The sequence below is a fragment of the Bombina bombina genome, chromosome 4 (genome assembly GCF_027579735.1).
Source record: "Bombina bombina isolate aBomBom1 chromosome 4, aBomBom1.pri, whole genome shotgun sequence".
In the NCBI taxonomy this organism is placed as follows: domain Eukaryota; kingdom Metazoa; phylum Chordata; class Amphibia; order Anura; family Bombinatoridae; genus Bombina; species Bombina bombina.
This window is the reverse complement of record NC_069502.1, coordinates 90,816,871-90,831,307: the sequence shown is the minus strand read 5'-3', so window position 1 is coordinate 90,831,307 and position 14,437 is coordinate 90,816,871. Positions and strand designations below refer to the sequence as shown.

The 14,437-nt window shown below is 38.1% G+C and overlaps 1 protein-coding gene across 3 annotated transcripts in view; it reads left to right on the top strand.

Moving 5' to 3' along the window:
* Positions 1-14,437, top strand: part of FAM167A (family with sequence similarity 167 member A) — a 119,826-nt gene that overhangs the window by 38,230 nt on the left and 67,159 nt on the right. The window contains exon 1 of one of the 3 annotated variants that reach the window (XM_053709543.1): positions 10,856-10,927. The exons of 1 other annotated variant lie outside the window; for it this stretch is intronic. The gene's annotated coding sequence lies outside the window, so the exon portion shown is untranslated. Of the gene's footprint in view, positions 1-10,855; positions 10,928-14,437 lie in introns of those variants that run through there. One more of the 3 variants, XM_053709546.1, reaches the window with a different exon arrangement.

Here is a 14,437-nt window from a genome sequence, read left to right as displayed (position 1 = left end):
ATCCAAAAAGACTTAATTCACAATTGATGATCCTGGTGGAGACCGTAGCAATCTACACAGCTGCAAACGGACCTTGTCACTGACAGGACATCTATCCGCTACCATCCATCTACCAGGATCAATATGCTCTCCGTATTCAGCATTGCACCAGCATCTCTTGTGAGCTGCTGGCGCAATGCCGCCCCCTGCAGACTCGCTGCCAATCGGCTGTCAGCAGGGAGGTGTCAATCAACCCGATCGTACTCAATCGGGTTGAATTGTGGCGATTCAGGCGGACAGGGTTATAGATCAGAGGTCGCCAGAAACACGGGCCCTCAAGCTCCATACGCAGCTTGATAAATGGGCCTCATTGTCTGCAACGGAAATTTCACAGCTTTCAGTCAAAACTATCAGAAAGCATTATATATGCATTATCTGTAGTAAGGTCACAATAATTTAGTCCCTGCAGCATCATCAGTGGGGAAACATTATGGAAAAGAACTGGATGAGACCACCTATGAAGTCTTTGAGGGCTGCTTGTCCCACATTAAACACTTTGAGATGGTAGTATAAAATGACAAATCATATATATAAAAAAAACGTCGCCATATACTTTATTTCTTTCTTTCATGTAATTGGCAAGAGTCCATGAGCTAGTGACGTATGGGATATACAATCCTACCAGGAGTGGCAAAGTTTCCCAAACCTCAAAATGCCTATAAATACACCCCTCACCACAGACACAATTCAGTTTTTACAAACTTTGCCTCCCTATGAAGGTGGTGAAGTAAGTTTGTGCTTGATTTTCTTCTGTGATATGCGCTTCTCAGCATTTTGAAGCCCAATTCCTCTCAGAGTACAGTGAGTGTCAGAGGGATGTGAAGAGAGTATTGCCTATTGATTTATGATTTTATTGGTTTTCCTCGCGGGAAATCTTTTCAAAGGTTCTCTGTTATCGGTCGTAGAGATTAATCTCCTACCTCCCTTTTCAGATCCCTTTTCAGTTTCAAAACTGGGAAAATCATTTTTAAGAAGTTATTTTTTCTTACCTGGGGTATAGTCTTTTTCTTTAAATTGACTATTTTTCATTTAATTTTCGCGGGCAAAATTAGGCTCACGAGGTCGCAAAATGCTGATATTTATTGCGTTATTCTTTGCTCGAGAATTTTTTTGGTGCAAAGGTACGTTCGTTGTTGCAAATTCGTAATTTCCGGCGTCTTAGTTGACGACCAGGTTTCCTTGCACAGGGTTGCATCTGCCATGACGCGATTTGTATCATTTCTGGATGTTGTTAGCGCTAAAAAATTTCATTTTGCGTTGTGAGTCATACTTGGCGCCAAATAATTTAATTATTTTAACCCCACTTCCTATATGCCTCTTGTTTTTTTCTATGCTCAGAGGGCTATGCTGTTTGTATTTTTTTTCCCATTCCTGAAACTGCCATATAAGGAAATTGATAATTTTGCTTTATATGTTGTTTTTTTCTCTTACATTTGCAAGATGTCTCAATCTGATCCTGTCTCAGAAACCACTGTTGGAACCCTGCTGCCTGATAACAGTTCAACCAAAGATAAGGGTATCTGTTGTAAATTAGTGGAGATTATGGCATCTACTTATCAAGCCGTCAACTTTCTTGCATTCAACGGCACCAATATGCTCGCCTAAGATTGCCTAACATCGCTGCCGTTGACCTGAATACGTTCTCCAAAATTATCAAAAAAGCTGTCAAAAAGTTGCGCACCAAGTACGGTGCGATGAGCAGCGGACTGTTGTTAACTAACAGTCATCGATCTCGCTGCTCTTCGGATTTTTCCCAGCTTTTTTGGTACCCTGTCACTAAACACCCACACTATACTATACTGTTTTACCCCCTATACCGCCACTCCTGGAGCCCACCGCAACGCTAATAAATGTATTAACCCCTAAACCGCCGCTCCCGGAGCCCACCGCCACCTACATTATACTTATTAACCCCTAATCTGCCGCCCCCTACACCGCTGCCACCTACATTATATTTATTAACCCCTAATCTGCCGCCCCCTACACCGCCACCACCTACATTATACTTATTAACCCCGAATCTGCCCCCCCTACACCGCCGCCACCTACATTATACTTATTAACCCCTAATCTGCCCCCCCTACACCGCCTCCACCTACATTAAACTTATGAACCCCTAATCTGCCCCCCCTACACCGCCGCCACCAACATTATATTTCTTAACCCCTAATCTGCACCCCCTACACCGCCGCCACTATATTAAATTTATTAACCCCTAAACCTAAGTCTAACCCTAATACCCCCTAACTTAAATATAATTTAAATAAATATAAATAAATATTTCTATCATTAAATAAATTATTCCTATTTAAAACTAAATACTTACCTATAAAATAAACCCTAAGATAGCTACAATATAACTAATAGTTACATTGTAGCTAGCTTAGGGTTTATTTTTATTTTACAGGCAAGCTTGTATTTATTTTAACTAGGTACAATAGTTATTAAATAGTTATTAACTATTTAATAAATTCCTAGTTAAAATAAATACAAATATACCTGTAAAATAAAACCTAACCTAAGTTACAATTACACCTAACACTACACTATAATTAAATACATTCCCTAAACTAAATACAATTAAATACAATTAAATAAAATTATCTAAAGTACAAAAAACCCCACTAAATTACAGAAAATAATAAACAAATTACAAGATTTTTAAAACTAATTACACCTAATCTAATCCCCCTAACAAAATAAAAAAGCCCCCCCAAAATAAAAAAGCCCTACCCTACACTAAATTACAAATAGCCCTTAAAAGGGCCTTTTGCGGGGCATTGCCCCAAAGTAATCAGCTCATTTACTTGTAAAAAAAAAATTACAACCCCCCAACATTAAAACCCACCACCCACACAACCAACCCTACTCTAAAACCCACCCAATCTCCCCTTAAAAAACCTAACACTAACCCCTTGAAGATCACCCTACCGTGAGAAGTCCTCACCTAACAGGGCCGAAGTCCTCAATGAAGCCGGCAGAAGTGGTCCTCCAGACAGGCAGAAGTCTCCATCCAGATGGCATCTTCTATCTTCATCCATCATGTGCGGAGCGGCTCCATCTTCTAGACATCCGACATGGAGCATCCTCTTCATCCGACGTCTTCTTGAACAATGACGGTTCCTTTAAGTGATGTCATCCAAGATGGCGTCCCTTCAATTCCGATTGGCTGATAGAATTCTATCAACCAATCGGAATTAAGGTAGGAAAAATCCTATTGCTCCGCGTCGGATGTCTAGAAGATGGAGCCGCTCTGCACAGGATGGATTAAGATAGAAGATGCCGTCTGGATGAAGACTTCTGCCCGTCTGGAGGACCACTTCTGCCCATCTGGAGGACCACTTCTGCCGGCTTCGTTGAGGACTTCGGCCCGGTTGGGTGAAGACTTCTCATGGTAGGGTGATCTTCAAGGGGTTAGTGTTAGGTTTTTTTTAAGGGGGGATTGGGTGTGTTTTAGAGTAGGGTTGGTTATGTGGGTGGTGGGTTTTAATGTTGGGGAGGGTTTGTATTTTTTTTTTAGAGGTAAAAGAGCTGATTACTTTGGGGCAATGCCCCGCAAAAGGCCCTTTTAAGGGCTATTTGTAATTTAGTGTAGGGTAGGGCTTTTTTTATTTTGGGGGGGCTTTTTTATTTTGTTAGGGGGATTAGATTAGGTGTAATAAATTTAAAAATCTTTTAATTTATATTATTGTTTATTATTTTCTTTATTATTTTCTGTAATTTAGTGTTCGTTTGTTTTTGTATTTAATTGTATTTAGTTTAGGGAATTTATTTAATTATAGTGTAGTGTTAGGTGTAATTGTAACTTAGGTTAGGTTTTATTTTACAGGTATATTTGTATTTATTTTAACTAGGAAGTTATTAAATAGTTAATAACTATTTAATAACTATTGTACCTAGTTAAAATAAATACAAACTTGCCTGTAAAATAAAAATAAACCCTAAGCTAGCTACAATGTAACTATTAGTTATATTGTAGCTAGCTTAGGGTTTATTTTATAGGTAAGTATTTAGTTTTAAATAGGAATAATTTATTTAATGATAGGAATATTTATTTATATTTATTTAAATTATATTTAAGTTAGGGTGTGTTAGGGTTAGGGTTAGACTTAGGTTTAGGGGTTAATAAATATAATGTAGGTGGCGGCAGTGTAGGGGGGCATATTAGGGGTTAATAAGTATAATGTAGGTGGCAGCAGTGTAGGGGGGCAGATTAGGGGTTAATAAGTATAATGTAGGTGGCGGCGGTGTAGGGGGGGCAGATTAGGGGTTAACAACTTTATGTAGGTTGCAGCAGTGGCGAGGCGGCAGATTAGGTGTTAATAAGTATAATGTAGGTGGCGGCGGTATGGGGGGGCAGATTAGGGGTTAATAAGTATAATGTAGATGGCAGCAGTGTAGGGAGCGGCAGATTAGGGGTTAATAAGTATAATGTAGGTGGCGGCGGTGTAGGGGTGCAGATTACAGGTTATTAAGTATAATGCAGGTGGCGGCGGTGTAGGGGGGGCAGATTGGGGGTTAATAAGTATAATGTAGGTGGCGGCAGTGTAGGGGGGCAGATTAGGGGTTAATAACTTTATGTAGGTGGCGGCAGTGTAGGGGGTGGCAGATTAAGGGTGTTTTGACCCGGGGTACATGTTAGGGTGTTAGGTGTAAACGTTACCATAGGAATCAATGGGATATTGGGCAGCAGCGAACATGAACTTTGCTGCTTTCTGTCTCCCATTGATTCCTATGGCATCCGCCGCCTCCAGGGGGGCGGATTGAAAACCAGGTTCGCTGGGCCGGAATAGTGGTGAGCGTACCTGTTAGTTATTTGTTAACTAGCAAAAGTAGTCAGATAGTGCCGAATTTGTGTTCGGAACATTTGTAATGACGTAAACATCGATCTGTGTCGGACTGAGACCGGCGGATCGTATGTCACAATATTCTACTTTTGCCGGTTTGTAGGGTTTGATAACTAAGGGGAATCAGGCTCGCCACAAATACGCTGCGGAATTCCAGCGTATTTGCGGTTGACGGCTTGATAAATAGATGCCTATATCTCCAGCTGTGGTATGTAACAGTTGTTATGATAAGCTTTTACATGCAGAGAGTGATCCATCAGTACTAGTACAATGCCTGTTGTTCCTACAACATCTAATGTACATGATATCCCTGTGAATCTAAAAGATTTTATTGCAATTTAGAAGACTTTGTCTGCTATTTTGCCTTCTAATAAATGTAAACGGTCTTTTAAAACTTCTCATAAAGTTGATGAAATTTCAAATGACCGACAACATACTGTATTATCCTCCTCTGATGAGGATCTATCTGATTCAGAAGATCCTTCCTCAGATATTGACAGTGACAAATCTACTTTTCTCTTTAAGATGGAGTATATTCGTGTTGATTACTTTGGATATTGAGGAAACTAGTCCTCTTGATAATTAAACTAGTAAACATTTAAATTCTGTTTATAAACCTCCTGTGGTTACTCCAGATGTTTTTCCAGTTCCTGATGTTATTTCTGATATGATTTCAAAGGAATGGAATAGGCCTGGCACTTCTTTTTCCTTCTTCTAGTTTTAAAAAGTTGTAGCCTTTGCCAACAGTTAGATTGGAGTTTTGGGAAAAAGTCCCCAAAGTTGATGGGGCTATTTCTGCTCTTACCTAACGTGCTACTATCCCTATGGAAGATAGTGCTTCCTTTAAGAATTCTTTAGATATGAAACTTGCATCTTATCTAAGGAAAGCTTATTTATATCATGGCTATCTTCTCAGGCCTGTCATTTCTATGGCTGATGTTGCAGCTGCATCAACTTTTTGGTTGGAAAGCTTAGCGCAACAGGAAACAGATCCTGATTGTCTAGCATTGGTCGCTTGCTTCAACATGCTAATCATTTTATCTGTGATGCCATTTTTTTATATCATCAAAATTGATTTTAGGGCTTTGTGGATCAGATATTGGAATACTGACATGATATCTAAGTCTAGATTACTATCTCTCTCTTTCCAAGGTAACAATTTATTTGGTCCAAGCCGTTTAAGAAACCAAAGCCAGTCCCCAAGACTGCATGAAGTTGCAGGCCTCATTCCAGCTCAGCTGGTGAGGTCAGATTAAATTTTTTTCAAAAATTTTTGATAGATTTTGTCCAAAATCAATGGATTCAGAGTTTTGTCTCTCAGGGGTATCAAATTGGATTCAGAATAAGACCAGCAAATCCAGTGAAGGTTCAGGTTTTTTCTGAAGTGTGTTTCAGATCTAGAGCTTTCAGGGGTAATCATACCAGTTCCGTTCAGGAACAGGGTTTGGGGTTTTATTCAAATCTATTCATTGTCCAAAAGAAAGAATTAATTTAGGCCAGTTCTGGATCTGAAAATTTTGAATCTCACACGAATCAACTAGACATGGTTAGAGGATCAATTTACCAAAAAGTTTCTTGATTCCTCAGACAAGGGTCACCTTTTTAGGTTTCCAGATAGATTCAGTGTCTATGACTCTGTCTCTAACAGACAAGAGACAAATTAAATTGGTTTCAGCTTGTCGGAACCTTCAGTCTCAATTTTTCCCTTCAGTAGCTATGTGCATGGAAGTTTTAGGTCTCATGACTGCAGCATCAGACGTGATCTCCTTTGCTCATCTTCATATGAGACCTCTCCAGCTTTGTATGCTGATTCAATGGTGCAGGGATTATATAAAGATATCATATTTAATATCCTTAAATCCCATTGTTCGACTCTCTCTGTCTTGGTGGTTAGATCACCATCGTATAGTTCAAGGGGCCTCCTTTGTTCATCCAACCTGGACTGTAATCACAACAGATGCAAGTCTTTCAGGTTGGGGAGCTGTCTTGGGATCTCTGACAGCACAAGGGGTTTAGAAATCTCAAGAGGCGAGATTACCAATCAATATTTTAGAACTCTGTGCTATTTCAGGGCTCTTCAGGTTTGGCCTCTGTTGAAGAGAGAACCATTCATTTGTTTACGGACAGACAATATCACAACTGTGGCATATGTCAGTCATCATGGTGGGACTCACAGTCCCCTAGCTATGAAAGAAGTATCGTGGATACTTTCTTGGGCGGAATCTAGCTCTTGTCTAATTCTTGTGGTACATATCCCAGGTGTAGACAATTGGGAAGTGGATTATCTCAGCCGTTAGACTATACATCCGGGGGAGTGGTCACTCCATCTAGATGTGTTTTTTCATCTAAACAAGAGACTTCCCAGGTACCTATCCAGGTCCAGGGATTCTCAGGTGGAGTCGGTGGATGCATTAGCAGTTCCTTGGTTTTACCAACATGCGTATATCTTCCCGCCTCCTCTTCCAAGAGTGATTTCCAAGATCATCATGGAACGATCATTTGTGATTCTGGTAGCACCAGCATGGCCTCACAGGTTCTGGTATGCAGATCTTGTCCGGATGTCCAGTTGCCAACCTCGGCCACTTCCTTTAAGACCAGACCTTCTGTCTCAAGGGCCATTTTCCCAACAGGATCTCAAATCATTAAATTTGAAGGTATGGAAATTGAACGCTTAGTGCTTAGTCATAGAGGTTTCTCTGACTCAGTGATTGATACTATGTTACAGGTTCGTAAATCTTTCTCTAGGAATATTTATTATCGAGTCTGGAAGACTTATATTTCATGGTGTTCTTCTCATAAATTCTCCTGGCATTCTTTTAAAATTCCTAGAATTTTACAGTTTCTTCAGGATGGTTTGGATAAAGGTTTGTCTGCAAGTTCCTTGAAGGGACAAATCTCTGCTCTTTCTGTTTTGTTTTAAAGAAAGATTGCTAAGCTTCCTGATATTCACTGTTTTGTACAGGCTTTGGTCTGTATCAAGCCTGTCATACAAATAAATTTCTCCTCCTTGGAGTCTACTCTTAATTTGATTTTGAAGACTTTACAGGCTCCACCTTTTGAGCCGTTGCATTCCTTGGATATTAAACTACTTTCTTGGAAAGTGTTGTTCCTTTTGGCTATCTCTTCTGCTAGAAGAGTTTCTGAATTATCTGCTCTTTTTTGTGAGTCTCCTTTTCTGATTTTTTCATCAGGATAAGGCAGTTTTGCGGACTTCATTTAAATTCCTACCTAAGGTTGTGAATTCTAACAACATTAATAGGGAAATTGTTGTCCCCTCTTTGTGTCCTAATCCTAAGAATTCTTTGGAGAGATCCTTACATTCTCTGGATGTTGTAAGAGCTTTGAAATATTATGTTGAAGCTACTAAAGATTTCAGGAAGACTTCTAGTCTATTTATTGTCTTTTCTGGTTCTAGGAAAGGTCAGAAAGCTTCTGCCATTTCCTTGGCATCTTGGTTAAAGCTTTTGACTCATCAGGCTTATTTGGAGTCGGGTTAGGCCCCACCTCAGAGAATCACAGCTCATTCTACTAGATCAGTCTCCTTTTTGTGGGCTTTTCAGAATGAAGCTTCAGTTGATCATATTTGCAAAGCAGCAACTTGGTCTTCTTTGCATACATTTACTAAATTCTACCGTTTTGATGAATTTGTCTCTTCGGAAGCAGTTTTTGGTAGAAAAGTTCTTCAGGCAGCTGTTTCAGTTTGATTCCTCTGCTTATGTTTTAAGTTTTTTCTTTGCATTTATGAGAAAAACGTATTCTTTTGGGTGTGGATTTAATTTTTTCAGCAGAAAATGGCTGTTTTTATTTTTTATCCCTCCCTCTCTAGTGACTCTTCTGTGGAGTTCCACATCTTGGGTATTGCTATCCCATACGTCACTAGCTCATGGACTCTTGCCAACTACATGAAAGAAAACATAATTTATGTAAGAACTTACCTGATAAATTAATTTATTTCATATTGGCAAGAGTCCATGAGACCCACCCTTTTTATGGTGGTTATGATTTTTTGTATAAAGCACAATTATATTTCCAGTTCCTTTTTGATGCTTTCTACTCCATTTTCTATCACCCCACTACTTAACTAATTGTTAAACTGAATTGTGGGTGTGGTGAGAGGTGTATTTATAGGCATTTTGAGGTTTGGGAAACTTTGCCCTTCCTGGTAGGATTGTATATCCCATACGTCCCTAGCTCATGGACTCTTGCCAATATAAAAGAAATTAATTTATCAGGTAAGTTCTTACATAAATTTTGTTTTTATCTCCTTTCCTGTAATTCCATTCTGAAATTGTGAACTTTTCAGTTCCTGTTAGAAATGGAAGTGCCATTGGCTGCACACTCTAGTGACCTATTTATAACCGTCCCTAATTGGCCACAGCAGAGAAGGTAACCTAAGTTACAACATGGCAGCTCCCATTGTTTTATAGACACTAAGGGGTAGATGTAACAAGGGCCGAATGGCCCTTGTTCCCCTTGTTTCCGCGCAAGGCTGCAGTCTTCAATCCGCCCGATTCTATGCGATTGGGCTGATTGACACCCCCTGCTCGCTGCCGATTGGCTGCAAATCTGCAGGGGGTGGCATTGCACAAGCAATTATGGTGAACTACTTGTGCAATGATAAATGCCGAAAGCGTATGCTGTCGGCATTCAGCAATGTCTGTCGGACATGATACGCTACAGAGTATCATGTCGGACAGACATAGGTAAATCTACCCCTAAAACGTTACACTTATTTTGTCAATATTTAAACAGCTAATAACATGTTATTCTCTTTTCTTTAAATGCATAATTCTAGCTAGCATTTATTTAGTGTTTAGTGTCCCTTTAAAACATTATTTTCTTACCCCTGGAATAATGCATTTTGGCCTATGTATAAATTAGAAAAAATGGTTACTTACTGCTTCACTGTTGAGTACTGTAGAAGTTATCATATATTTAAGACAAAATAAATGCTTTAAAAATATTTAAACTGTCAGTTTGCATTGTTTTGCAGAAACGCTGAAAACCACGTGTAGCATGTTGTAGGGTCATTGTTCTTAAACTTTAGGTTGCACTCCAACCTCTCTAGGTGCAGTGGGGAAAAAACACATTTTTTTTTTCTTTTATTTATGTAATTATTAAATTACATGGAAAGTAGGTAAAATAATTAATGTCAGTACATTGCAAAGCATTGTTTTTTAACAATTAATAATTTGGGGGAATTGAATTGAGTTTGATGTCCCTTTAAGGAAGCAGACACTGGTGTTTTCACGAGCAGGCATGCTACTTATCATAAGCTTTATCAGTGAACTGACCGCCGGTTTCTCACACCATCTCTTTTAGTGAATGGCTAATTCAACAACAGTATTCTGTGCTCCCAGGACATTATTTAAATGTTAATAGCCAGCATAGACGTTCAACTGAGAATGTATAAACTGCTGGCTTAGCGATTAGCCCTGGGGAGATACAGAATAGAATGACCAATTATTAGCTGATCCTTTTTCACAAGACAGACATTTTCTTATGCCATTATGAATACATAGTGACATTCTCCGTGCCTTTTTTTTTTCTCTTTGTCTTCACATTTTTTTAAAACTAAGAGATCTGCAAAGGTTTAAACATTTTTAGCTCTTTCCCAGGACATCTCTAAACCATATAAGAATGAAGAGGCTCATCTATAGCAGAGCTGCCACAACTACAGCTATTGTTACAGTCTTGTAAACAGAAGATGCCTTGAGTAGCTGCTTTTGCTAAAACCAGCTTCTGTGGATTTTCTTGCTTGATAACATAGAAGACATTGCAGCCAACGTGGGCACAGGGTGAGGGTAAGCTTGTCTACTGTTCTGGGTGGTTGCTAGTGGTGTTTCAACTGTCAGCATGTAATTGCATTCATTTTAAGAGTGCAGTCAATGGGTTAAAACATATTGCTCAGCGTTTTCTGTGTAAATCATTAATTGGTTAGTCCAAGCCAAACCTTCCTAGTCAACAACAAAGGAAAGCTCTTGCAATGCAGTCTAGCTGTTCCTGAGACTCTGCTGTGTTGCGGTGTGCATCCTGTATGGGTAAAACATCTTTATTCTCATAAATGGCCGGATCTTTACAATCTACACTATTGTATTATGGTGATTGGTTGATTAGCCTAATGCAGCTGTAGCATTTAATGGCTTGAATTAGAGAAAAAAAATGCCGGAGGTGGCTGAAGCCTTTTTTAGGAGTCTGACATAGTAGGAAATGGGCATATATAAGTATTAGTTATTTCTTGGTTGTTTGCTGATTTTTAGAAAGAGATATCAGTCTTGATGGGGTAAAAAAAACACATCTATGGATCATTAGACAAGGGTATCATTTTAGGATGTGAATTACATTGTAGATAAACAGACAGACGGACAGATAGATAGATAGATAGATAGATAAATAGATATTGCAAACTTTAGACAACCCAGACTTCTACATCCAGGATGAATGGTAAGCCCTGCTCTCATGCAATTCAGAATAGGGGGCAGGGATGCAGCAGCGGTCTGCATGAATAATAAATAGGGGCATATATATATATATATATATATATATATATATATATATATATATATACACACTTGGAGAAGTGTAAGATATTTAGAGCAACATTTATCAAGAAAAGGTAATTTTTTGTGCTTCTCAATAGGAGAGCTGAGTTGATATAAAGATACATTTATCCAGTCGGATTAGTATCTGCACCTTATTTATTAATGAAAATAAGCAACTTTGGAACAAATAGGGGACATCTTAAAAAAGTAAAAAAGTGCCCAAATGTTAATCAATTGCTGCATAATTTTACACAACCCAAAATGTCCACTATCCAAGCCTATCCTAGAAGTTTCATGGATTTTGGTGTCCCACAAGGCAAACGAGTGACATTAAGCTTGTTTTTTGGGGAGCTTAATGTGGCTTAACGTACAAAATTGAACTTAGATGTTAACCAATTTCCCCCGTCAATCCACGTCATCCACCTAATAAGCCTCATCTGCTCATCTGCGCATGCGATATTCTTATTTTCTTTATATCTGACTAGCTTCACCGATTAGCGCATGCGCAGAAGAACAGCTTCTCAGGTAAACGGAGCTTCATGAACGTGCTTTTGAGATGTAGAGAGCGGGTGGGACCGCTCTATACGTCACAGACAATAAAAGCAGGAAATAACGCTTGGGAGGCGTCAACATCTAAATGGTAGGGATTTATAAATATATATATTAGGCAAACTTGAAATATATTAGATAAAAAACATTAGCGATTAGCTTCTGTTAATATTAGCCAATGCATTGATTTCTTCCAAATGTGAAAACTTTACCTTCACTTTAAACTTTTTTTACATTAAAGGGGCAGTATACTATAAAATAGTTTTTCCCTTAATGTGTTTCCAATTACTTGTTTTTCCAGTTGCAGAGTATAAAATGTATGAGATTTGCTTTTTTAAGGCTTATTTGTGTATATGAATTAGCTGATTTTGTGTTTTGAAGCCACATCCTAATAAAATGGGTTGAGCTTGTAGGTATAATCAGATCTCATTACTTTATCACATTGTGTACATATACCTGCTTCTTTATCTTATATCTGTCCATAAACCAATCACCATTGCCAATACTTGGAGAGAACAATGGAAAATTAACATTTTATTACCTTATCTCTTCTATAACCCACTGGGAGTGTAATTTCTTCTACTGGCTGTGTTAACACAGCTTGGCCTCGAGACCAAAAACTTTCAGGATGGGTGGGGATACCACAGGCTAAATAAACTATTTCAAATGCCAATATAAGGCTAATGGAAATACTTGTAAACAATTTAATACACTCCAGCAGGTAAAGTGAATCATTGGGAACAAATTAAAAGGGAGACATTTTTTGAGTAAACTGCCCCTTTAAGCTGCTCACATTAAATGTTTTAGGATTGTAAAAAAATAGTTAAATGTGAATAACTTTTGGTATGTTTTACCAAATGTCCTCAAATTTTCAGAATATGTTTGAATAGATGGATTAATGTATTGTAGGAAGTTAGGGGGAAATTGCTTAACATCTAAGTTAAATTTTTTACCTTAAGCCACATTAAGCTCCCCAAAAAACAAGCTTAATGTCACTCTTTTGCCTTGTGGTAAACCAAAATCCATGAAACTTCTAGGTTAGGCTTGGATAGTGGAAATCTTGGGTTGTGCAAAATTATGCAGCAATTGATTAACATGTGGGCACTTTTTTCTCATTAAGCTACATTAAGCCATTTTCACATTATGGGGGAAATGTATCAAAGCCTTAACTATGCTGCATTCGCCGGCACCAATACGCTCACCTAACATCGCCTAACATCGCGGCCGCGGACCTGAATACGATCTCCATTTTTATAAAAAAAGCTAATGACTAATAGTCATTGATCTTGCGTCTATTCGGCTTTTTACCAAATTTATTTATACCCTGTCACTTAACGCCGTCACTATACTAAAATGTTTAACCCTTATCCCGCCGCTCCCGGACCCCGACGCAACCTAAATAAAGTTATTGCTCCCTGCCCCTGCCTCAACCTAAATAAAGTTATTAACCCTTATCCTGCCACTCCCTGACCCCGCCTCAACCTAAATAAAGTTATTAACTCCTATCCCGCCGCTCCCGGACCCCGCTGCAACCTAAATAAACTTATTAACCCCTAAACCTCTGACCTCCCACATCACTACCACTAACTAAAACTATTAACCCCTAAACCGCCAGCCCCCACATCGCCATAAACTAAATTAAGCTATTAACCCCTAAACCTAACAACCCACTAACTTTAAATTAAAATTACAATATCCCTATCTTCAAATAAATTTAAACTTAACTGTAGAATTAAAATAAACCATTTTAAACTATTAATTAACCTACCCTATTATACTACAATTAAATTAAATTAAACTAGCAATTAATTAAACTAAATTACATATTTAAAAAACCTAACCTTACTTAAATTATTTAAATCTACTATTAAACCTTATTACAAATTACTAAATTACCCAAAAAAAATTAACGCTAAATTACAAAAAATAAAAAACACTAACGTACAAAAAAAAACAAACACATTATCAAAAATAAAAAAGAATTACACCTAATCTAATAGCCCTATCAAAATTACCCCCCCCCCCCCGCCAAAAATAAAAAAAACCTAGCCTACAAAAAACTACCAATGGCCATTAAAAGGGCCTTTTGTGGGGCATTGCCCCAAAGAAATCAGCTCTAGTTGAGCATCCCATAATGTTTCACACCTTATCAGCAGCTTCTGACAGTGTTTTAACTGTCTGCATATTCAAAGGAAACCTGGTGTAAATTTTTGCTTTTTGCCTTCTATTAGTTTTTTTTTTATTATTTTATACACCATTAAAGCTGCAAATAAGTTTTTTTCATTTTTAGACCTTACAAAAAGCCTAGGGCAGCACTAAATATTACGTATATCAGTAAAACAATAACAAAAAAAAGATTTTTCATTAAATAAAACATTTTTTTATTTATTTTTATAATTAATTCAATATATCTGTTTTTGTTTCTTTGTAGAGGTGATCAGAGATAAGAAACACAGTCCT